Source organism: Macaca mulatta, chromosome 4 (genome assembly GCF_049350105.2).
Source record: "Macaca mulatta isolate MMU2019108-1 chromosome 4, T2T-MMU8v2.0, whole genome shotgun sequence".
Lineage (NCBI taxonomy): Eukaryota > Metazoa > Chordata > Mammalia > Primates > Cercopithecidae > Macaca > Macaca mulatta.
This window is the reverse complement of record NC_133409.1, coordinates 39,151,642-39,176,548: the sequence shown is the minus strand read 5'-3', so window position 1 is coordinate 39,176,548 and position 24,907 is coordinate 39,151,642. Positions and strand designations below refer to the sequence as shown.

General features: G+C 40.1%; 1 protein-coding gene across 1 annotated transcript in view; it reads left to right on the top strand.

The window, feature by feature from the left end:
* The first annotated feature begins 4,690 nt into the window (after positions 1-4,690).
* The window catches only part of SLC2A12 (solute carrier family 2 member 12), a 119,526-nt gene continuing 99,309 nt past the window's right edge, over positions 4,691-24,907 (top strand). The window contains exon 1 of the mRNA XM_077999434.1: positions 4,691-5,079. The gene's annotated coding sequence lies outside the window, so the exon portion shown is untranslated. The remainder of the gene's footprint in view (positions 5,080-24,907) is intronic.

The following is a 24,907-nucleotide window of genomic DNA, read 5'->3' as shown; positions in this document are numbered from 1 at the left end:
AGTACCCTTCCCCAGAATTCACATGTTTAAATCCTAACCCCTCAGTAGCCCAGAATGTGACCTCATTTAGAAATAGGGCGGTTGCAGATGTCACTAGTTGAAGTCATACTGGAGTATGGGGGACCTCTAACCCAATCTAACTGGAGTTCTTATAAAAAGAGAAATGTGGAATGAGATATGCACACAGGAACACTGCCATGTGAATACTGTAATTATGCAGTCATAAGCCAGGGAGCTACCGGACCTGTAATAGATCCTTCCCTAGAGCATGTGAAAGGAGCATGGCCCTGCTAACACCTTGATTTCTGACTCCTGACCTCCAAAACGATGAGACAATAAATTTCTGTTGCTCTACGCCATGCAGTTTGTGGTAATTTGTCATGGCAGTCCCAAAAAACTAATATAGAGTCTAGAGTTGGTATGTGACTGTGACCTGTGAGAGACTGAGATTTAGCATCAGTAGGCATCATTGCATTGGGAGATAAAAGTCCTGTGATTAAGTGCAAGATTGGCTGGGCATAGTGGCTCACACTTGTAATCTTAGCACTCTGGGAAGCAGAAGCCAAGGCAGGAGGATCTTTTGAGGCCAGGAGTTCAAGACAAGCCTGAACAACATAGTGAGACCCCCATCTCTACAAAAAAAAAAAAAAAAAGAAAGAAAAAAAAGAATTAGCTAGGCATGGTGGTGTGCTCCTATAGTCCCAGCTACTTAGAAGGCTGAGGTGAGAGAATCACTTAAGCCCAGGAGTTTGGGTCTGCAGTCAGTGAGCTATGTTCACTTCACTGCACTTCAGCCTGGGTGACACAGCAAGACCCTGTCTTGAATGAATGAATGAATGAATGAATGAATGAATGAATGAATGCAGGAAATACAGGATTGGTGCTCAACAGGGACACCATGTGACAGTTTTAAAAGAGCCTTTAGTGCCTGTGGGCCGACCAGCACCACCTAGTGTTTGAAAGATGGATGACTTTTACAATTTAGGAGGAAAGGAAGGGAGGTGATTATATAGGATTGTATGGATCTCAAATATTAATTGGAGAATTACATATCTTTATCAAATAATTTTTTTTTAGGCAAAGTCTCGCTCTGTTGCCCAGGCTGGAGTGCAGTGGCATGATCTCAGTTCACTGCAACCTCCACCTCCCGGGTTCAAGCAATCCTCCTGCCTCAGCCTCCTGAGTAGGTAGGATTACAGGTGCATGCCACCACACCTGGCTAATTTTTGTATTTTTAGTAGAGACAGGGTTTCACCACGTTGGCCAGGCTGGTCTCGAACTGCTGACCTCAAGTAATCCACCTGCCTCAGCCTCCCAAAGTGCTGGGATTACAAGCATGAGCCACTGCACCCAGCCTCTTTATCAAGTAAATTTTGAATATCCAATATGAAACATTGTTCACGGTTCTGAGAATACATCTTTGAATAAGATAGATGAAGTGTCTGCTCTGGTGGAGCTTGAGCAATAGGACCCTGTTTCCCCAGTAAGCTGTATAGTGTGGGTCATGGGCTACATGGGCCCTTCCAACTCCATGTAGACCATGGGCCAAGGGAATTGCAATAGGCTAGAAAGCCTGAATCAGATTTGAATTTGTTGCAGTTTCTAAAAGTAAAGGCATCGATGTTAACTGTAATATTTGTCATTTCTCATTATAGGATGAAGTAAGGAGTCTTCATTCCTGGTTCACACCTTATTATAATCAATAAACATTTTTAAAGTTTTTGATCTGATTAGGTTATCTCTAATTAGTCTAGCCTAGTGGTTCTCAGTAAGAGGCAGCAAAATCTTCTGTGGTCTTTTTTTTTTTTTTTTTTTTTTTGAGACGGAGTCTCACTGTGTAGCTCAGGCTGGAGTGCAGTGGTACCATCTCGGCTCACTGCAACCTCCGCCTTCCAGGTTCAAGGCATTCTTCCAAGTAGCTGGGATTATAGAGGCCCACCACCATGCCCAGCTAATTTTGTATTTATAGTAGAGACGGGGTTTCGCCATGTTGGCCACGCTGGTCTCAAACTCTTGACCTCAGCTGATTGGCCCACCTCAGCCTCCCAAAGTGCTACTAAAAACACAAAAATTAGCTGGGCATGGTGGTGGGCACGGTGGCATGCACCTGTAGTACCAACTACTTGGGAGACTGAGGCAAGAGAATCTCTTTAGCTCAGGAGGCAGAGATTTCCGTGAGCCAAAATCACACCACTGCACCCCAGCCTGGGTGACAGAGTGAGACTCCATCTCCAGAAAAAAAAAAAAGTCTCTTATATCATATTTTTATTGTACCTTTTCTATGTTTAGATGTGTGTAGATGCACAAATACTTACTATTACGTTACAATTGCCTGCAGTATTCATTACAGTAACACGCGGTACAAGGTGTAGCTGCAGAGTGATAGACTACCACACACATCTAGTACACCATCTAGGTTTGTTTAAGTACATTCCATGATGTTTGCACAATGATGAAATCGCCTAACGACACATTTCTCTTAACACACCCTGTCGTTAAGCAATGCATGACTGTATTAAAAACTACTTATGCCTTGGTGGCACATGCCTGTAATCCCAGCTACTCAAGAGTCTGAGGTAGGGAGAATTGCTTGAACCGGTACCTGGGAGGTGGAGGTTGCAGTGAGCCGAGATTGCGCCACTGCACTCCAGTCTGGGCTACAGAGCGAGACTCCATCTCAACAAACAAACAAACAAACAAACAAACAAACCTACTGATGCCTGGGTCTCATTCCCACCCCCCACCTCACTCCATCTCAAGGTTCTCATTTAATTAGATTGAAGTGTGGCTTGTGCATCAGAATTGTAAAAGCTCTCCAGCTGATGCTAACTTTCAGCAACAATTGAGAACCATTGTTCTAAGCCATGAAAATGCATTAAGTATTTTTCAGTTGTGGTTGACGAGATCAGAACTTGGTGTTAGGAAACTTAATTTGGCAACAATATAAAGAGCGGATTGAAGCCCAAAGAAGTTTCAGAGAGAAGTCACATAGGAGACTAATGCAGTAGAATAAAATGAGATAATAAGGGCCTAAGGGGATAGGTGTACTTGAGAATGCAGATGTATTATATAAGTAACCGAACTTCAGTGCTGATTTCAAAGAAGAAGCAAATTTGATCATCTAATGACCTTGTTGACCAAATAATACTAAAATAACCTGTGCATCTAAATAATGAGCTGCCTTTCCAATTGATAAGCTGATGCATCTCTTTTGTAAAAAAATATTTTATTAGTATTAATGCATGTTGAATTTGACATTTCATAATGCAATTCATAGAATCTGTGTTTGTTTACTACTCCAGAATTTTATTGCTGAGTTCTCAATTTAAATCTATAGGTATTTCTGAGTGATGTGAATTATGATATAATAACTCTTGCTAATTGATATGGTTTGGCTGTGTCCCTACCCAAATCTCATCTTGAATTCCCATGTATTTTGGGAGGGACCCAATGGGAGGTAATTGAATCATGAGGGCAGGTCTTTCCCATGCTGCTCTCATGATAGCAAATAAGGCTCATGAGATCTGATAGTTTTATAAAGGGGAATTTCCCTGCACAAGCTCCCTTCTCTTGTCTGCCACCATGTGAGATGTGCCTTTCACCTTCCCCCAGGACTGTGAGGCCTCCCCGGCCACGTGGAACTGTGAGTCTATTAAACTTTTTTCCTGTATAAATTACCCAGTCTTGGGTGTGTCTTTATTAGCAGTGTGAAAATGGACTAATACAATAATCAACAAAATGAGAATTATAGACATAAACTAAATATTTTAATATAATGATAGGTCAATTGCATTATAGCCATTGTTTTTGTTGCTATCTTTTTCTTTTTTCTTCTAGATGGGGTCTCACTCTGGGCTCAGGCGATTCTCCTGCCTCAGGCTTCTGAATAGCTGGGACCACAGGCATGCGCTACTGCACCCAGCAATTTTTTTTTTTTTTTTTTTTTTTTTGGTAGAGACAGGGTTTCACCATGTTGCTCAGGCTGGTCTTGAGCTCCTGGGTTCAAGCGATCCTCCTGCCTTGGCCTCCCAAACTGCTGGAAGAAATTTTATAATTATAAAAATTAACAAGTTTATTTAAAATTAAAAAAATATTGGGAGGAGAAAATGGGAATTTGTTGTTTGGTGGGCATAGAATTTTCTGGGGTTCAAATACCCTCCAGAGGCTTCCCATTGGTTACTTGGTATACACCGTATATAAATGAAGTAGTGACCTGTGATCAATCCGTTTGGTTGTGGACAGTGACCAATCAATCAGAGGCTGAAGTGAAGTTACAAAATTATACTCCTATGCAAATGAAGACCTGGTCGGGCAACCAGGCTGACTGGTTGCAGGAGGGGACCAATCAGAGGTACTTTCAGTTTTTTATCTGCCACACAGAAAAGATGGGGGTTGCAAAGGGAGTAGCCTCTGGCCCTTTTGTTACTTGGGCATGGAAAGTTGGGGTTTTCCTTTCGATTTAACTCTAGGAAGTTGGCATGAGTCAGCCTTAGGTTTCCTGCCTCCAGACCCTTTTCTCCTGCCTCAGAAGGTAGAATGCTAAACTGGTCCCCAAGGTTGCTGCCCCTTGACGTATACAACCTGTGTAATCCCCTCCTTTTGAGTGTAGGACTGAACTGTAAATGTAATAGAATAGTCACTCCTATGGCTAGATTACTGTAGTTGACTTTAAGAAAGGGAGGTTACATTCAGTTGGCCTGACCTAATCAGATGTGCTCCTAAAAAGGGACTGAGCTCTTCCTGGAGACAGAGATTTCAGATGTGAGAGGCCTCTAGCACAAGGAAGATTCTCTATTGCTGGTTAAAGACAAAGGGTACCATGTGGCAAGGGACTAAGAATGGCCCCTCAGAGCTAAGTATGGTCCTGGCTGACAACCAGCAAGAGAACAGGGACCACAGTCCTACAACTACAAGGAGGTGCGTTCTGCCCAGGTCCTGAGTGAGACGAAAGAGGACCCTGAACTCCAGGTGAGGATGAAGCTGGTCGGTCCTTGATTTCAGTCTTGTCTTGTGAGAACTGAAGCAGACAATCCAGCTGCAATGTGCCTGGACTCCTGACCTACCCAGAACGGTGAACTGGTAAGTGGGTATTGTTTTAAGTCACTAAACTTGTGATAATTTGTTATGCCACAATAGAAAACTAATTGAGTAGTTTTCATAAGACTTCAATAATAGTGGTGTGTCTTTGAAATTAAAATCTGATTTGAAAAAAACATGAATGCTGCAGAGACTATATAAGGAAAAACATTGGCTGTAACTGAATGTATATACGCGTGATTCAGATTTTAGCAAAACAACATCCAGCACAAAAAGATCATCCAAAAATGTTTTGAGTGTGATGAGGAATTTTACTCCCTTAGCAGAAACATAGCAGAATTTTATACAGAACATTTATACAGAAACTGAATGTTAACATCAAATATTACCCTACATCATTTATAGAATGAAATACAAGACCAAATGATTCAAGTTATAGAAGATGGGATAAATAAAATAATTTTGGAGAGGTAACAAATGCTAAATATTACTTAGTCATTTTAGATAAAACTCCTGGTGTAAGTAAGCCATATAATTCAGATAATTATGTCTGGATTTGTAGATTCCCAAAATGCAAAAATTTCTAAACTTGAACATTTGGGGAATTTTGTCCAGTAGATTATAGGGCTACTAATATGATGCTCTGATACTCTCATAATTGCTTCAAGTTTGGTGATTCACTAGAAGGACTTACAGGCTCAACAGCAGGTTATACTCATGGAGAAGGTATCTCACAGCAACTAATACAGAGCAAAACAGCAGGACAAATATATGTCCTGGTGAAATACAGGTAGGCTAGAAAGGGCTTCTGAGTCCTTTCTCAAATGAAGCTACAGAGAATGTGCTTTTTCCTTTGTAATGAGATTCATTGACATGTGTGGAGTATATATGCCCCGGAAAGCCATTCAGATCTCAGGGTTGGAGGCTTTTATGGGGTGCTGACCCTACAGGCATATCCTGCAATTCAACCAGCCATTGTAACTGAGACTCAGAACCTCAGCAATGAGAACGGGGCACCTTATCTATCTTGATGTTTGTGCAAAGCAACCTGACAAGCTGGTATAGCATGGTCCACTGCTCTAGGTGTAAACAACAAAATCATCAATCACTAACATAAAGAACACTCTAAAAGCCACATTCCAAGGGGTTGGCCAAGGGTCAATCTTGGTTCCAGGCTCCCTTAAAGGCATGCAAAGAGTAAGCAACCAGATCTGTGATCTCTCTCTCTCTCTCTCTCTGTCCCTCCCTCTGTCAATATCCCTCTGAATCTGTGGGTTCCACATTCATGGATTCAGTCAACATAGGATCAGAATTTTTTTTTAGTTGCATTTGTACTGAAAATGTACAGACTTCTTGTCATTATTTCCTAACAATTCAGTATAAAAACAACTGTTTACATAGTATTACATTGTATTAGGTATTGTAAGTAATCCAGAGATGATTTAAAATACACAGGAGGATATGCACAGGTTATCTGTAAATTTTATATCAGGGACTTGAGCTCGGTGGATTTTGGTATCCACAATCCCCCATGGGGAATGAGGGACAACTATGGGTATATATACATCGAAAACAATGCCAGAAATGCAAATAGAAAAACAACAGTTTTCAGTAGGAGATCTTTAAAATGTATTAATTTTAGTCTACAACGAAATGATGGAATATATGTAAAAACATTTAACAGGGATACATTTAAAAGCTTTAAAATACAATTAGAAAGTTAACACAAAATCTCACATAGTGGAAGTATGCAATTTCTTTTAGAAAATAATAATGTATCAATAGGCACTAGAATACAAGCAAAAATTATACTTTTGAAAAAAAATAAGTGTCAACAAATTCATTTTGTCAGTATTAATGGGACATAATATTTTAAGTGAAATTAATGTTATAAACAAAAGAAGGCAGGAAACAAAATTCAGTGTACATAATGCCTTTGAAATCGCCAAAGGTAAGAAGAAAGTCTTTGAGGAAAAACAAATTGTGTTTATGATACCTAACTGACACTACATAGCAGTCTATTGATATTAATGCCAGCTTCTCTACATAGAAAACACTAGAACTATTACGATTTTTCTCAACACAAAGTCTGTCCCACCTATGAGCCAAAACTAAATGTCACTATCAATTCTTTGTTTATGTTAGATATAACAGCCCTACTTTTAAAAGAAAATGTGGCCGGATGTGGTGGCTCACACCTGTAATCCCAGCACTTTGGGAGGTGGAGGCGGGTGGATCACGAGGTCAGGAGTTCAAGACCAGTCTGGCCAACATAGTGAAACCCTGCCTCTACTAAAAGTACAAAACTTAGCTGGGCATGGTGGTGCCCACCTGTAGTCCCAACTACTCGGGAGACTGAGGCAGGAGAATTGCTTGAACCTGGGAGGAGGAGGTTGCAGTGAGCCAAGATTGTGCCATTGCACTCCAGCCTGGGTGACAGAGCAAGACTCCATTTCAAAAAAAAAAGAAAAAAAAATGTTACTCTATCAAAAGAACATCCTGGTCTCTTCAATGCAAGATGACCAATGTTATCTGTAGAACTACTGTAATTATGTAACTCAAATGACACATTTACAATTTAAATAGACTGTTGACCATAGTAAGGAATTCCATATTGATGGGCACCAACACAGAAGCTTTTCCTAAAACGTACAATAAATCTCATTGGAGTGAAGCATAATTTTGAGGGATAATTTCCTAGATGGATTTTTAAAATCTTTCTTTTAATTTTTCAGAATAGATGTAACTTTGCCAAAATTGGCCACCAGTGAAGAATGTGGCTTCTCAAAATTAAAACTTATCAAAAGTGACATAATGTCTACAGTGTCACTAGAATGTCCAATCCAGTAACCATTTTTGAAGGAAAAAGTTATTGGAACAAGTAAACATTGAAACTATCAAAATGAATTTCCTTCCTATAAAAGAAATTTGTATAATAATTTTATAAGAAATTGCTGTAGTCCAATGACTTTGGGTGCCCCATTACTCCAATTAAAATGTAGACTTTTATGTCAATTGACTTGGTTTGCATAAAATATACAAGACGACACCATATTTTTGTAATTATTATCATCCCTTCCTCCAAGCCCATGCCCATATTCGTGGCAGCTACAGCTTAATTCCTTAATGTGCCTGATCTTCCAAACAAAACAGGGTGAAGCTTTCTTCAACAAAATTCCTAGGAAATGAAGAAGTTTAAGAGTAGTCTTGTGCTTATTTAGAGCTAGAGGGCAGTGCAGAAAAACGTATCTCTCAGAAATCCAAGCCTTATTTATTTTATTTATTTATTTTTTAGACGGAGTCTTGCTCTGTCGCCAGGCTGGAGTGCAGTGGCGCGATCTCGGCTCACTGCAACCTCCACCTCCCGGGTTCAAGCGATTCCCCTGCTTCAGCCTCCTGAGAGCCTTACTTTTTTCTAACAAATATCAGTAGGGGTGGAAAAGTACCTTTTCTTCCTTCTAGTCTAACATAGTAAGCACTACAGATTATCCATTAACACAAATATTTAGCATCTCTCCTGACAAAAATAACAGCCAGAGATAGGAATATGGTAACTGGAGAAGGGTGCCATCAATGGAACAGAGATTTCAAAGAATTCCTGGGAAATAGACATCATATGGGCATATATTGATGAAGCATTCTGTGAAGAGAAGCAATGAACCAAAATAGCTGAGAGAGGGACATGTACACAGACTGGAGCTGTTTTCCTAATGGGGTCCCAGGGATACCCGCAGTTCCCAGCCTCTGTGAACAGCTTTAGGTGTAGCCACAAGGTCATGAAAGAACCCAGCACTGGGTGGTTACCCCAACTCATGCTCCCACTACCCTGAAAGACTGAATTTACAAATGGACAATTGCCAGACTGTATTTAACAATATAATTCAGACCCACAGCTGAAGCAATGTGCCCAGGAAACCAGCCCCCTTATCTACAATAAACAGCCCAGGAAGCCAGCCTGCTGTAAGTCAGACTGGCAGGAAGCCAGATTGCTATCTCTGGTAACCGTCCAGGAAGCTAAACAAGAACTGCCACAACTGGCACAAAATGTCCAGGACTTGGTTAGTAACTGGCAGCTTCCCTAATTTTTGTTCTCACTTCCAACTTAGGACCAACCTGAGAAAGCCAATTATATGCCCCCAACCAATCACATGGGATGCCCCACTTCTCAATAGACACTTTCAGCGTCCCCCTGCCAACAGCCTGCAGTTGGGGGCACACCTGAAGCCTTCTCTTTTCCACTCACTCTGAAGCTTTTCTGCTCCTCTGCCTGCCTTGTAGTCTCTGCCAAACATAGGTGATGGTGGCTGACTTCCTTGCTACAGCAAGCTCTGAATAAACAGCTTCTGCTTTTCTCATTTGGTTGGTCTTTGTTTATTTCCACAACCCAGGCTGGGTGCAGTGACTCACACCTGTAATCCCAACACTTTGGGAGGCCAACGCGGGAGGATCCCTTGAGTCCTGGAGTTCAAGACCAGTCTGGGCAATGTAGGGGGACTCCACCTCTACAAAACAAACAAACAAACAAAAAATTAGCTGGGTGTGGTGGCATGCACCTGTGCTCCCAGCTACTTGGGAGGCTGAGGCAGAAGAATTGCTTGAGCCTGGGAGTTTGAGCCTGCAGTGAGCCATAATCCCACCACTGCACTTCAGCCTGGGTAACAGAGTGAAACCCTGTCTCCAAAATAAATAAATAAATAAAAATTAAAACATATTTCCACAACCCCAAAACAGCTCTCAATGATAAGTGGGTTTCTGCTCTAGAGAGCTCCCACATGGAGGCCAAGAGATGCAGATGAAAGCCCAAGGTAGCTTCCAACTTGACCACAGGGTCCGGTGGGAATAAAAGGCAAGTTTGCTTCTCCTGAAAGTGAAATGCAGCGAAGGCCTCCACTTCAGGAAAGTCTTTCCTTGGCAACAGCGAGGATTTCTTATGGCCTGCTTACTACCCACAAAGGCATCAGAGGGTCTGCCTGACTGTCTGCCCAGCTTCTCCTCTCACTCACACAACTCTGGAGTTGGCTTCTCATGGAGGCTGTTGTGTTCTATGATTTATAATTTACATTAAAAATTTTATTGGTATATAATAGCTGTACAGATTTTGGGCATACATGTGATGTTTTGATACATGTATACAATGTGTAATGATCAAATCAGGATAATCAGGATAGTTATCACTTCATTTATTTGTGTTGGGGACATAACGATTCTTATTTTTAGCTATTTTGAAATATACAATAAATTACTGTTAATTATAATTTCCCTACTGTACTATCAATTACCAGACTTATTTCTTCTATTTAAATATATTTTGGTACCCCTTAATCAACTTCTCTTCATCCCTCCCTCCCTCTTTCCTTCCCAGCCTCTGGTAATCACCATTTTACTCTCTACCTCCATGAGATTCAGGTTTTAGCTCCCACATGTTAATGAGGATATGCGATATTTGTCTTTCTGTGCCTGGCTTATTTCACTTAACATAATGGCCTCCAGTTCTATTCATGTTGTTGCAAATGACAGGATTTCATTCTTTTTTATGGCTGAATAATATTCCACTGGGTATACATACCTATCTTTATCCGTTCATCTGCTGATGGACACTTGGGTTGATTCCATATCTTGGCTATTGTGAGTAGTGCTACAATAAATATGCAAGTGCCCGCGGGTCTGAGAAGCTCGCTGGGCAGCAGTCTCGGCTGGGAACCCGACATCAAGCTGGTGGACGAGATGGTGATGATTGTGGAGGGCAAGATGGATGCCACACCTTTCAAGTGATTCATGGATATGTGTGTCCGCGGCTACCTGGCTGTGCGGTGAAATGTCTCTTTGATAAACTGATTTCCTTTCTTTTGGATATATATTCAGCAGTGGGATCGATGGATCACATAGTAGGTGTAGTTTTAGTTCTTTGAGGAACCTCCATACTGTTTCCCATAATGGCTGTACTACTTTACATCCCTACCAACAGTGTACGAGTGTTCCCCTTTCTCCACGTTCTCACCAGCATTTGTCATGTTTTGTCTTTTTGATAATAGCCATTCTAACTAGAATGAGATGATATCTCATTGTGGTTTTGATTTGCGTTTTCCTAATTAGTGACATTAAGCATTTTTTATACACTTGCTGGACATTTGTATGACTTCTTTTGAGAAATGTCTATTCAGGTATTTTGCCCATTTTAATAGGATTATTATTATTATTTTGATATTAAGTTGTTTGAATTCCTTATATATTCCAGTTATTAATTTCTTGTCAGATGAATAGTTTGCAAATATTTTCTTACTTAAACTTGGACAGAGTGATATATGTATGAAGTGTGAAGGCCCTGGGATAGGTTATTTGACATTTGAAGTGTATTTTCCCTCATCAAGAATACATGCTCCAGAAGTAGGTAGCATTTGAAACACTGTAATCAGGCAACCTCACTGCACAGGCTACTCCTATAGGCTTCAGTGATTTCCATCTACACTATAAGGATTGTTCACCAGCATAAGAGCTGTTAGAATTCATTTTTTTATTGTTGAAATGAATGGTGTTCAAGTTATATGATTTTCTAAGAAATATTATGCAAGAATGGTTGCCTTTGCATGAGCTGGGATATCAGAATCTGATGGGTGCAGCTTCCCATACCTTTCACATTTCTTGTTCTAGGGCTCCAAAGAAAACCTGATCATGCTACTTTAAAATCTCACTAGGTTGGTTAAATCCTGCTACTAAAATACTGTCACATTCAATGAACTTTTTATGCAAGGTAGTCACAGAGCTTGTAAAAACAGATTATATAACTGTTATTGTGCCAGCTTGCTAAAAGCTATTTGTTTGAGCCATAATTCAACTTGCTTTCATCATAACATATACCTGATAGTAAGGTTGCGTGGGAACACCTCTCACTCTCTACTACTTTTAGTCACTGGAGACTACTGACATATCCCAGCAATGATCTGTTTCTAATGGTTGGATTAGCTTAAGCCAGTTTAAATCCAGGGAAAAAGGCTTGTTTTGGAAATGTATCTACACAATGTCTGAGAAAATCTATGCTACTTATTTGTATTGATGAAGCACTTTCTTTTTCCTTTCCTTTCTAAGTAGTTTATAATAAGAACTTTCTTAACTTATGAAAATGAATGGATAACTAGAGTCACCAGGCAATTGAAGAAAACACATTCAATTCAGTAATTCTTTTGGCATTGCTATGAGGATTAAGTCAGATAATGTGTGTTAAATGCTTAGTATTTATCACTTAGCAAGTACTCTATATGTGATAATTATTACTTTAGATAACTAAATGTAAAATCTGAGAAAAAGTCAATACAGCCCCTAAAGTTTCATTTGTTCAATAATTCTCACACAAAGTCAATAAATTTTAGAAAATTCCTCCTATCTGGTAGGCACTGGGAGTATAGTTGTGAAGAACTGGCAAAGACCCCACGTTGATGAAGTGGACATCTTAGGACAGAGGCATACCACCAACAAATAAATCCATAATATCACATAGTGACTGTTGCTCCAAATTAACATAGGGCTGAGCTGGTTCAGGGATGTAGCTAATGGGGTGGAGTAAAGAAGGGGATGGCTGCCTTTGTTAGCATGTTTAGGAGAGCCCTGGGTGTGGAAGTCACATTTAAGCAGAGGTTCTGAGTGATATGAGGAAGCAAGTCATTGCAACATCTGGGAAGAGCACTCCAGGTGGGTAAATCAGCAAGTATGAAGACTCTAAAGCGGGAATGTTCAGGCAGAGTTAGAAGTCTTGTGAGACTGGGCACAGTGTGGAAGAAGAAGGCCCAAGGAAATAAGGTCATTCCTGCCCGGTTTCTGTGCAGCCTGGAGGCCATGCTAAGGACTTTGGATGGAATCTGAAATATGAGATGGAGACATTGAGGAGTTAGAAGAGAGAAGGCTCGTGATCTGGTTGACACTTTTAAAAGATGAATTAGAAGACATTTCAGTAGTCCCAGGAAAGAAGATGGCAGCTTGTCTAGGGTATTAGCAGTGGTGGAGATGAAAAAGGTCAGATGAGGGCTATATTTTGAATGCAGAGCTAATGAGTTGTCTATCGACTGAACTTGAGACGTGAGACGAAAAGAGAAGCTAAAGATGCTCCAACCTGAGTAATGCAATGAAAGATCATGTGGTTTGTTAAGGATCATCCTTAGTGGGATGAGAGCACCGAGGAGCAGGCTGGGAGGACTGGAGGGCGTGTGATCCTTAAACACTAGTGTTGGATGTATTGCAGGAGTTCTCTGTAATTAGTCTAAAAGCCCTCATGTAAGAAAAGTGACCATTCAGATTTAACAAGATTGGGATTCAGAAAAGGAGACAATGACCAGAAAATTGGGTTCTAATAAAATTAAGACAGAAACATCTGGTAACAGTTTCCCCAAGTCTCTGGCATTGGGGAATAGGGGTTATTAATTGAATTGCACTGTGTGTTCATTGTGATTTGTAGCGTACGTATGTGACTAAGACACAGATACTAATATGGAAGCATTTCCTCCTCCTCATGACCTTCTGAGGACTTCAAGGGGCCTGCTTTACTCTTGGGCCTTTTTGGTATTGATTAGAGTAATGGATGAAGAGAAGATTTGGCAGCAGCTGAGAAAAGATAGGCAAATTTACACCGGAAAGGGCATGAGCCTACAGAAAAAATTGTAAAGTGAAGAAAGGGGAACAAGAGGCTGAGGGGAGACAAGAAACAGCATGGGAATGTCACAGTGAATTCTGGCTCAGGGACTATGTGATCCGGGAATGGCTTGGCCATTTGTCTTCTATAATAATATCCACATTCTAGAAGTTGTTTTTAGTGATTATATGCTGCATTTTTAAAAGCATTATCCATTTTTTATTTGCTTGTAGATACATGTTTCAAATCTCATCACCATAATAAATTGGATTTGTAGAAAAATGTGAACATTCAAGATAGAAATCCTGCTTTAAAGAGGGTTATAATTTGAAATGACCCTCAATTAAACATATTTTAAGATCTTAAATAACTTCAAGAGGTAAAAATTAAAACTTTAGTAAAATTTCAGAATTTCCATTATGTTTTGCTATTGTACGGTTATGAAAATAAACAGGTTAATATCTTAGAAATCAGAAGTGTTCCACAATAACCAAGAAGCTTTCTTTCATGTCTACCTGAGGAAGAGATATTAATAATAATAACAACCAATATTCACTTAGCACATATTGTGTGCCAAGCACTGTTCTGAGTACATCTATTTTATGGATGAGAAAGCAAAGGTACAGAGAGCTTATCAAGATCACATAGGTAGGAAACAGCACAGCCATGCATATCAGTGCTCTTACTCTCTGCAGCAAATTGTGAAATTCTTCCAGGAAACCAATTTGAATACAGTTCATAAGAATTTTAGTTCTTAAAGAATTTTAGTTTCTCTTTTGCTTTAGTTAAAATCTCACTAGGTTAGTTAAATCCTGCTACTAAATATTGTTACATTCAGTGAACTTTTTATAGGTAGTCAAACTAAAGCAAAAGCTAAAACAAAGCCTCCGGTATCCATCCATCACTTCATTTTATAAGCTATTATAGCAACTTCACCAGTAGATGGCAATGTTGGCTTGGAAAAGTCTGGTGAGCTCACTGCCAATGATTCTAGTGCCAGAATTTTCTGGCACTGGAGAAAACAGGAGCTGCTTAAGGCTTTTTGCAAGAAGATTTTTGTTTTTGTTTATATAATGATGTTGTTGCTTTATTATTTTATGACTTCTCTCTAACCTTCAAGCATTAGTGTTAAACTTGTAGCAAAGGAAAATTCTAGAAACCTTAAAATCACAAGATTTCTGAAACAACACTTTGATTCGACTCATTTTATCAGAGACAATGTCTGCATGACAACAGACATTAAGTATGCTTACTTGCCTTTCTTTCTTTTCCTTTCTTTTATTTTTTCTTTCTTTCTTTCTTTTTTGAGACGGAGTCTCACTCTGTGACCCCCCAGGGTGGAGTCTGCAGTGGTGCCATCTCAGCTTACTGCAACCTCTGCCTCCTGGGTTCAAGCGATTCTCCTGCCTCAGCCTCTTGAGTAGCTGGGACTACAGGTGTGCTAATTTTTTATATTTTTGGTAGAGACAGGGTTTCACCATGTTGACCAGCCTGGTCTCGAACTCCTGACCTCAAATGATCCGCCCACCTCTGCCTCCCAAAGTGCTGGGAATACAGGTGTGAGCCACTGCGCCTGCCCTCTTACTTGCCTTTCAAAAACGAAAAACAACATTTTAAATTGTAGTTACTTAAAAAGAAGCAAAACACGTTTTCCCCAGGACTGAAGTACTATAAGATCATAAGATTTAAAAGCTAAAAGGTAATTATAATTTTAAGTTCATTAAGTATATCGACGTTTCACTGAAGTCGTACAAACACAATAAAATAAGATAAATAAGATCATTCAATAGAAAAAAAATCCCTTAAATCATTAGTCTTATGTAATGTAAATGTCATTTGTAAATATTGACTTGCCTGATTTTCCCAAGGTCCTTGATTTTCTCACTCACTCTATGTTTTCCATAGTAGTAGCTAAAATCACTTTTGTAATGAACAAATGTCAGCAATGCCATACATGCTGAATATTTCGGGGAGTCATTATATTAAAATTAAAGGAAACTTCTCTAAGCAGCTTTGCTGGGGCTCAAGTACTCATTTATATGGAATTACCTGCTATTAGTCCCTGTCACGATTTTTAAAATCATGAACAAGTTTAGACAGGGAATATCTCATTTAACTTAATAATCTCTTATAAACTGATTATACTCTTTTTGAGATTAATCATTCTGGGGTTTTCATTAACTGTGTTGGTGCCACAAAATGATAAACTTGTACTGAGACTTATTAGTTCCAAATACAAATAGAAAGAACCAGTAGACAATTTTCCAAAGTGGATGGCAGAAAGTTTGGCTCTGTGTGACTTAACTTGTTCATTTACTCATTCATTCCTTAATTTGTTTTTTTCAATAAATGCATACCAAACACTAAGATACTAGGGCTATAGGGTTGATGAAAACTGTTAAAGTCCTACCATCAAGGAACTTACATTCTAAGAGGCTTATAATAAAAGTTCATGTTTAAATTAACTGTAAGATATACTGTTATAGTGACATTATACTGACTACTGTAAGCAAGACTCTTATTTAATCATCATAATAAATGCATGAGTTTGGGACTGGGTGTGGTGGCTCATGCCTGTAATCCCAGCACTTTGGGAGGCTGAGGCCAGCAGATCACCTGAGGCCAGGAGTTAGAGACCAGCCTGGGCAACATGGCAAAACCCTGTCTCTACAAAAAAACACAAAAATCACCCGGGCATGGTGGCATGTGCCTGTAGTCCCAGCTGCTCAGAAGGCTGAGGCAGGAGAATCACTTGAACCCGGGAGGCAGAGGTTGCAGTGAGCCGAAATTGTACCACTGCACTCCAGCCTGGGTGATACAGCAAGACTCCATCTCAAAAAAAAAAAAAAAAGTATGAGTTTGGTTCTAATTTACATCAAATGAATAAATATCAAGTAACTTGGTATCTTACAGCATGATAGTTTTACCTTGGAAATGGGTGTAAAATTTATTTTTTGGTTGCCAAAAATTGCCATTTGGATAAAAGGGGATTGTCTATGGTTTAGATGAAACTGGTTTGATCCATCAAGAAAATTTACTGAACAATTACTATGTGCCTGGTACTCTGCTATAAATTAGTTAAGAAATGGAAACTTATTCCGTTCCTATAAGCAACATATAGTTTGGTTCCATAGCTGTATTCATTTTCATTCCATAATTTAAGACAGCACCCCGAGAGGAGCCTCTGACCCATCCTCTTCCTACTTCTTATTAAAATTCTTAGGAAAAGAGCATCCAACAGAGCCAGTTACACAGGAGGCTGACAAGTGGCAGGCATGGGAGCAATGGTGCATGGACTTAGGGTTTCAATCTGAGACCTCCTATTGAAAAAAAATAAAACAAAGCAAAAAATAAAATTCTGAGGAAAAGAGAAATGTATAAAAACTTGCAGCACTGAAAATCAAAACTGGTAATAATCTAGACCCTAAGGGAAATGTTTCTTAACTCTCAGGGATGGCCTGGGTTGAAATGCCCAGCCTGTGCTGGGACACAGGAAACTGAACAGCCTTAATACCTCCCAAACCATCTGCCCCTGTTCCAGAAATGCAAGGACTAGATGGAAAGGAAGGAAAAATGAAAACAAAAAACCTCAGGCATCTCTTCCTCCCTGCTGTGACTGCAACTCCCAGAAGACAGTTGAACTAGAAGAGAATGCATTGAATCTTGGGCTATGTAATCTCATAAGTAAAGTACTCTAAGCAGAAAGTGCCAGCACTGGAAGGAATCGCTTTTCATATTCTCTTTGTGTTCAGTGTCAGAGAAATAGTAGAAGAGGTAGAATACAATCCCATTGGTTCCACAGAACAAAGCTAGATGAAAGCAACTGGTTAACTGCTAGAATTTGGGCTAGGAGCTGAGTATACTAACCTATTAAATAGTTATAGATCTAAAGAGAACATTTAACCCGCATCCAATTGTCAGACGGTAAAACCAGAAACATCAACCATGCTCTGGCAAATTCCAGGTCTGTTAGGTAACCCCTCATGAGACTATGAATAGGCAAACAAACAAATAAGAAAACATGGTGTATCCATTAGCAACCGATGCATAGCAAGGCATAGGTTTTTCCCCAAGGCTTATCTCATGATCTTAGGGACATACAACAATTAATATTCATTCCTATAAGTGTTTCAGTCAGGTAGGGATTGGTTGATCTAGGCTGGCTCAGTTGAGTATATTTCTCCATAGAGGTGAATACTTTCTAACAGTAATCTGTGGTACTAGACATAAACAAAAAGCATGGGAGATTTTGAAAATGTATTACCAAACCAGAGAAGAGATTCATGATATTGGAACCCCCCCACCAAAAGCAAGCAAACAAAACCCTCTAAAAAAATCTCAAAATGATTATAGAATCCAGAAGAAAAATTAAGAGGTTAAAAAATGCTTTGGAATTTTCAGGAGGATTCAAAATTATATTCCTATGTAAAATAAGACCAGCAAGTTATAAGACAAAAGCCTGAACAGATTTCAAAAGTGCACTAAGACAATGAAAGTACAAAGATTATGAAACATTTTAAAGGAATTTCAAAATGCTGAAATAGAATTAAAAATCCACATTTGAAGCAATAAAGAGCAGACTTGAAATCAGATAAAAATCAGTTATGATGTGTAAAAGCCTTTTCATAATGAAGAGAAGATACTAGAGAATGGACGTCTATGATATGAAGTTAAGAGTTCACCGAGAAAAACTCAAGCAGTTGAAACAAGCAAAAACTATACATATTGTTAAGGAAAAAAGTTACCCGAGTTGTGTCAATGTCCTCTAGCCAAAGGCTACCAGGAGCACACTGGTAAGTAAACAAGGGCGGTTTTATTGACTTTTCATAGCAAAGGAGAAGTGAAATACCATACCATGCTGTGTATGGGGAACTGTGGGGCATGTCAGTCAGAGGGTGTGAGAAGGACTTCTATGATTTGGGCTTGTGTTAGGTGATTTTGGGGAGAGTTCAAACAAGTAAGGTTTTTTCCCCAAGGCTTATCTCATGATTGGGTATGTATTAGTTTCTCAGGGCTGCTGTAACAAAGTACTGCAAACTGAGTGGCTTCAACAACAGAGATTTATTCTCTTGGAGCTCTGGAGGCTGGAAGCCCGAGATCAAGGTGTGGGCAGGGCCATGCCCTCTGATAGTGCTAGGAGAATATCTGTCCCAAGCCTCTCTCCCAGCTTCTGGTAGTTCCTTGATTTGTGTAGCATAACTCCAGCCTTCACATGGTGTTGTTTCACATGGTGTCTGTGTCCAAATTTACCCTCCCTATAAGGACACCAGCCATACCGACTTAGGGACCCATCCTATAGTGCAAACCCATCTCAACTTAACTATTTCCGGTGCAATGACCCTATTTTGAAACAAGGTCACATTCTGCGGTCCTGAGGGTTAGGACTTCAACATATAAATTTGAGGATGAGGGGAAGGGACAGAATTCAATGTATAACAGGTATCCTAGTGACCTTATCAAGAAAGAGAGAATAGAATGATGTCAAAGCTGTAATTGGTAAAGCAGTTGTCAGTTAGATTAGGGAGATATTCTGTCACTTTCAGGTTGGGGAGAGATTTGGTGATTTTTGTGGTTTGGAGAACATTCATGGTTTTGTCTGTGTTTAGGCGTGATTATAATAGAGTGGCCTTGTTTTGGTCCTGATCCATCTTGGTCACAGAATGACGTCTGTGTCTAGTGTCGATGTTCTGTGAAATTGTTTTTGTTCAACAGAAAAGGACAAAACTTAGCCGTGAGTACTATGCGTGAGTGCTCGCAAAGCCAAGACCTAACTGATGGGACAGGGCCAGATCCCTGCTCTCAGGGTTGCTTTTTACATTCTCGGTCACCTACTTTGATCCAGGGCAGATGAAGTCCAAATCACAGGACATGAACCTATCGTTTCCAGATCTTCACCACAGCTGAAATTTTGCTCATTAGGAGGCTTTACAGAGAATATAGTCTATATTTCTGTATTTGAAATTTGGAGTCTGACCAAATTTCACCCTTTTATAACTCTCTTTTTTTCCTGTTATCTCAGTAATTGAAAAAAATAAAAATAAAATATAACTCTCCTTTGAGCAGTTCAGTGAAGTTCTTTCCTTTCTCCAAAACAAATACCAACCTTACCCTAGTTTCAGAATCACCAATAGAAGGATAAGCTAGAAAACATACTTTCAAAATATATGAGATGGTCAATCCCTATGTTTCATAGAGAGAAAGCCCGATTCCTTTCCATGGAGAGTTAAGGGCGGGGAGCTGCCCTTAGCTGTGCTTAGATGGATATATGGAGCTGAGGAAAGCTGGTTTCATTAAAGAAGTTCTGATTACAGTGACAGTGAGGACTGTTTCTTTCTAATGTTTCAGCAAGGGGGAAGGGATAGATTCTGAGTTTGGTCATTGCTGAGAAACTTTTAAATCAAAGCTGTGCAAGGCTCCAGATTTATCAATGGCCAAATGACATATAAATCCATTCTAAATCAGGGTTTGGGGAATGAATTTTATTTTATTACTAGGTGCTGAATCAGCTGCCTTATCACATTTCAGCTATAGATTGGATAGAAATATTTCTGAAAAAGTCATCTCGTTTGATCAAGAGATTTAAAAACATGGAACATATTCTGAACAATCTCAATGTTTAAGATTAAAGGAAACTTACTGTTTCTAGAGTAAATGTTATTGTTTTGTAGATGTGCACCTCGTATTCTCGTAAAATATGTAACTAGTGTGGACTTTATTAAGCTTCAAAATTCAGTTCCCAGGCCTCTTCACTTATGTTGTAGTCCTTTCACATTACTGCGAAGAACCTGGCACCACTTTAGTAAAATGTAAAATGATGGCTTGTCTATCTGTTTAATCCCACCCCTCTTCCACTGCCTCTTCCCCAGGCCTCCAAGGAAGTTCTGTAAAAGGGCTTAGAGAAACCAAACTGCTTCTTAATCCTCTAATACGTATTAAAATACTTCTGTGCTTAATGAGTTTAAATTCCAAAAAACAAAATAAGGTTCTACAAGTCTTAACTTTAGGCACCTCCTTCCCTTCTGGGCGAACTTTTAACTTCTTCTTCTTCTCCTTCTCCTTCTCCTCCTCCTCCTCCTCCTCCTCCTCCTCCTCCTTCTCCTTCTTTCTTCTTCTTTTTTTTTTGAGATGGGGTCTCATTCTGTCACCCAGGCTGGAGTGAAGTGGCACAATCATGGCTCACTGCAACCTCTGCCTCCCAGGCTCCAGCAGTCCTCCCGCCTCAGCCTCCCAAGTAGCTGAGACTACAGGCGCCCGCCATCACACCCAGCTAATGCTTCTTATCAGTAATTGACACATGGTCAATTCTGATTCTGGGACCAGGATGCATATTCATTTTACCCTTGGTCTGAGTCAAATACAATTAGGAGAGTTAATATTCTGTAGTAAATTTTAAAAATCATAAGATACTAATAACCTAAACCTACACATCAGCAATTTTATTTATTTATTTATTTATTTATTTATTTATTTTTTTGAGACGGAGTCTCGCTCTGTCACCCAGGCTGGAGTGCAGTGGCCAGATCTCAGCTCACTGCAAGCTCCGCCCCCCGGGTTCCCGCCATTCTCCTGCCTCAGCCTCCCGAGTAGCTGGGACCACAGGCGCCGCCACCTCGCCCGGCTAATTTTTTGTGTTTTTAGTAGAGACGGGGTTTCGCCGTGTTAGCCAGGATGGTCTCGATCTCCTGACCTCGTGATCCACCCGTCTCGGCCTCCCAAAGTGCTGGGATTACAGGCTTGAGCCACCGCGCCCGGCCTGCAATTTTATACTGTGCTATGTTTTGGACAGCCTCAGCACTGAAGTAGTGTGGGGCAGCTGAAAGAATATGTCTTTGGTTTCAGCAGTCTTTCCTCCTTCACAGACTCTGTGGCCTTAAATAGCTCTTTACATACTCAGGTTTCTCTCCTTTAAAGTGAGGCTGAAAAGGTAGTTTGTTAGAAGCCAATGAGATAATGGATGCCAGACATCAAATATTAGTGTTCTTCTTTTCATTTTCTTCCATTATATAATTATGAATTAGGTATATTAGTCGTATCACAGAAAACACATATAATGCTCATTGCACTAAGCATTGTGATACACATACACACACACACATATACATGTATATAAAATTCATTTAAGTAGTCAGAGGTCATACAAAGAGAGAGGATGGAAGAGCTCTTTAACTCTCCCTTTCACCAGTCCTCTTCTGCTCTTTCCATCTGCCTCTCTGATATGGTTTGACTGTGTCCCCATCCAAATCTCATCTTAAATTCCCAAATGTTGTGGGAGGAACCCGGGGGGAGGTGATTCAGTCATGGGGGCTGGTCTTTCCTGTGCTGTTCTTGTGATAGTAAGTCTCACGAGATCTGATGGTTTGAAAAAGGGGAGTTTCCCTGCACAAGCCCTCTTCTCTTGTCTGCCCCAATGTGAGACATGCCTTTCACCTTCCACCATAATTGGGAGGCCTCCCCAGCCATGTGGAACTGTAAGTCCAATAAACCTCTTTCTTTTGTAAGTTGCCCAGTCTTAGGTATGTCTTTATCAGCAGCATGAACATGGACTACCATACTCTCCATCTTTCTGCCTTAGCTTTTCTCTGTTTTCATGCCTTCCCCTTTCTGCTGGATCTTCCGAACCCTTAGTCTCAACGTGAGTCCTGCTGTGTCTGTGCAGTCCAGGTCCTCGCCTCATTCTACTGTGAAGTGGTTCTTAAACCTTGGACTTCATGGACTATACATCTTTTTTTTTTTTTTTTTTTTTTTTTTTAAATAGAGTGGACCATAATAAGTTGTCTAGTTTCTTCTAAAAAATTTCAAATAGAGAAATTACAAAAAACAAACAACTAAGCAACTACTGTCTATCACCACTTTCATGTTTTCTGTTTGTTTGTTTTTGTTTTGTTTTGAGACAGAGTCTCACTCTGTCACCCAGGCTGGAGTGCAAAGGCACAATCTCAGCTCACTGCAACATCCAACTCCCGGGTTCAAGTGATTCTCATGTCTCAGCCTCCTGAGTAGCTGGGATTACAGGCGACTGCCACCATACCCAGCTATTATTTGTATTTTTAGTAGAGATGGGGTTTCACCATATTGGTCAGGCTGGTCTCGAACTCCTGGTCTCAAGTGATCTGCCTGGCTTGGCCTCCCAAAGTGCTGAGATTACAGACATGAGCCACTGTCCCTGGCCCAAATTCATGTTTTTTAAAAAGGATTCATATTTTAATATCAAAAAATAGTTGGAAGAACCTAATGTCAAAATAAAAGGAAGTCCTTTACATTGAATGATTTACCATTATAAAAAATTCTCTGGATGGCTTTTCTCTTCCTCAGTCTCTTTTCAACTGGTAAAAATTTGAATCCAGAGGCTGGCTTTAAAAATTACTTTCTGTTTTTCTTTCTTTTCCTCCTCTTCTTCCTTTTTGTCCTTTTCCTTCTTTTTCTCTCACCCCTCTTATCAAAATGTAATTTCCTTGTATTCTGTTTCTTGAAAGCCTGCCTAGTGACAGGAATTAATTTAAAAAGCCAAATTTATGGTGAAAAATAGCTCAAGATGTTACAGTTCCTTTCAAAGTGTTTCTGTCTGTTGACTTTTCAGCTCAAGTAATAAAGATATTTTGTAAGCTCATGTAACTCAAAATTTCAGAGGTCAGATAGGATTGGTTTGATTTGTAAGTTTTGAAAGATGTTATTAAAGAGCCAGCATATCTGTCTCCTCTCATTGTTCTAACCACACAAATCTGGCTCTCCCTCACGTTCACAAGATTGTGGCAAACAGTATCTGAGGGATGTTTCCTCATCCACATCCGGGGAGAAAGCCTGTCCATGGTTATATTTATCGTTATATTTTCATGCTGGCCTTTCTGGTAACAGAACTGTTTAGAAAGTCATAGTGAGCCAAACAGATCTTTCAGCAGGCAGCTGCCTGTACCACCAGAAGTCCCACTTGCAGGGGGAACATTAAGAATTGACTGTTTTGTAATTGGCCAGAGTCCCATCTTTCCAAGACTTCTTTCCATCAACATGTAATTATTGAGTTCCTGCGCTAAATCTTCAATGAAGCATGAGGGGAAGGATGAGTTAAACTGTATGCTATATTTCCTCTCCCTTATCAATGCTGAATTTTAAACCAAACCATCAAAATGCCTATTACTTAAATTACAAATGCTGTGTTATCCTGGGGAACAGAATGAATTATTGGAATATTTATTTGCATTTTTTAAAAATTTGAATTTTTGTAGGGAACCTCAAGAATGGGATTGTTTTTTCCTCCTTTCACACCTTAAGAAATTAGATTCTGACTCTGTGCTCCCTGACATCAGGATATTTTTGCTGTAGAACTGAAAACAGAAGGTGGAAGGTGCTCAGAGTAAGCCCTTCCTTGCCTCACCAATCCTCCAGCTCAGCTTTTGTTCCAGGAATAGAGGACCATCAAGGGAGGCCTGTACTGTGGGTGGAGGAGCCAGAACTGACCAGACAAGGATGCAGGAATATTGGTTCCAGAACCTGAGGAGAAACTGGCATTTGGGGGGTTCATGCTGAGTGGGTCCTTGTGCCCCAAGAGGACCTAAGACCTTCCTATGAGGTGGCTCATAACTGATAAAGGAACTGAATACTAATAATGAATATTAATACTAATGTCAAGGGGAGTATACTTATATCAAAGGGAGTATTTCCTGATGTTTCCTAACACATGGAGGGATCTCCATATGAGTCAAACACCTAATCTCTCTCTACCCATAACTGTTGGTCCCCCTAGGCAAGGAGAAGCCACTGCTCTGACGAATAGGTTGGGGGAAGGAACCAGGTCTGCACATCCCAGGTCTATTCCATTCTTCCCTGATCTCTTCTGCTGTCAATTTTCCAGGCTTTGCCCTAAGGAACAATGACTGCAGTTGCAGCCTTGACTGGGCAGGTGAACCAGTCTAACTCTGGGATTTGATATTAGCAAACCATTCAGTTATCCTCCCCAGCCTAGTTTTCTCAGTATCTAAAGTGATATTTTGATCTCTATCTGCACTGTTCCTGCACCTGTCTCTCAATGGGTCCTCAATTCAAGTAGCAGAGAAAAGGGAGTGCCATGTATTGACCCCTTCAGACACCAACAACTAAGAATCATGGCCTTGGACACTGAGGTAACAACTCTTCCTGCCCACTTTGAATAAGCCATTCAATCATTCATTTATTTATTCAACAAATATGAATTGAGTGCCCGAGATGTGCTAGGCACAGTTCTCAGCAGTGGCAATATGCCAGATGGGTGTCTCTACCACA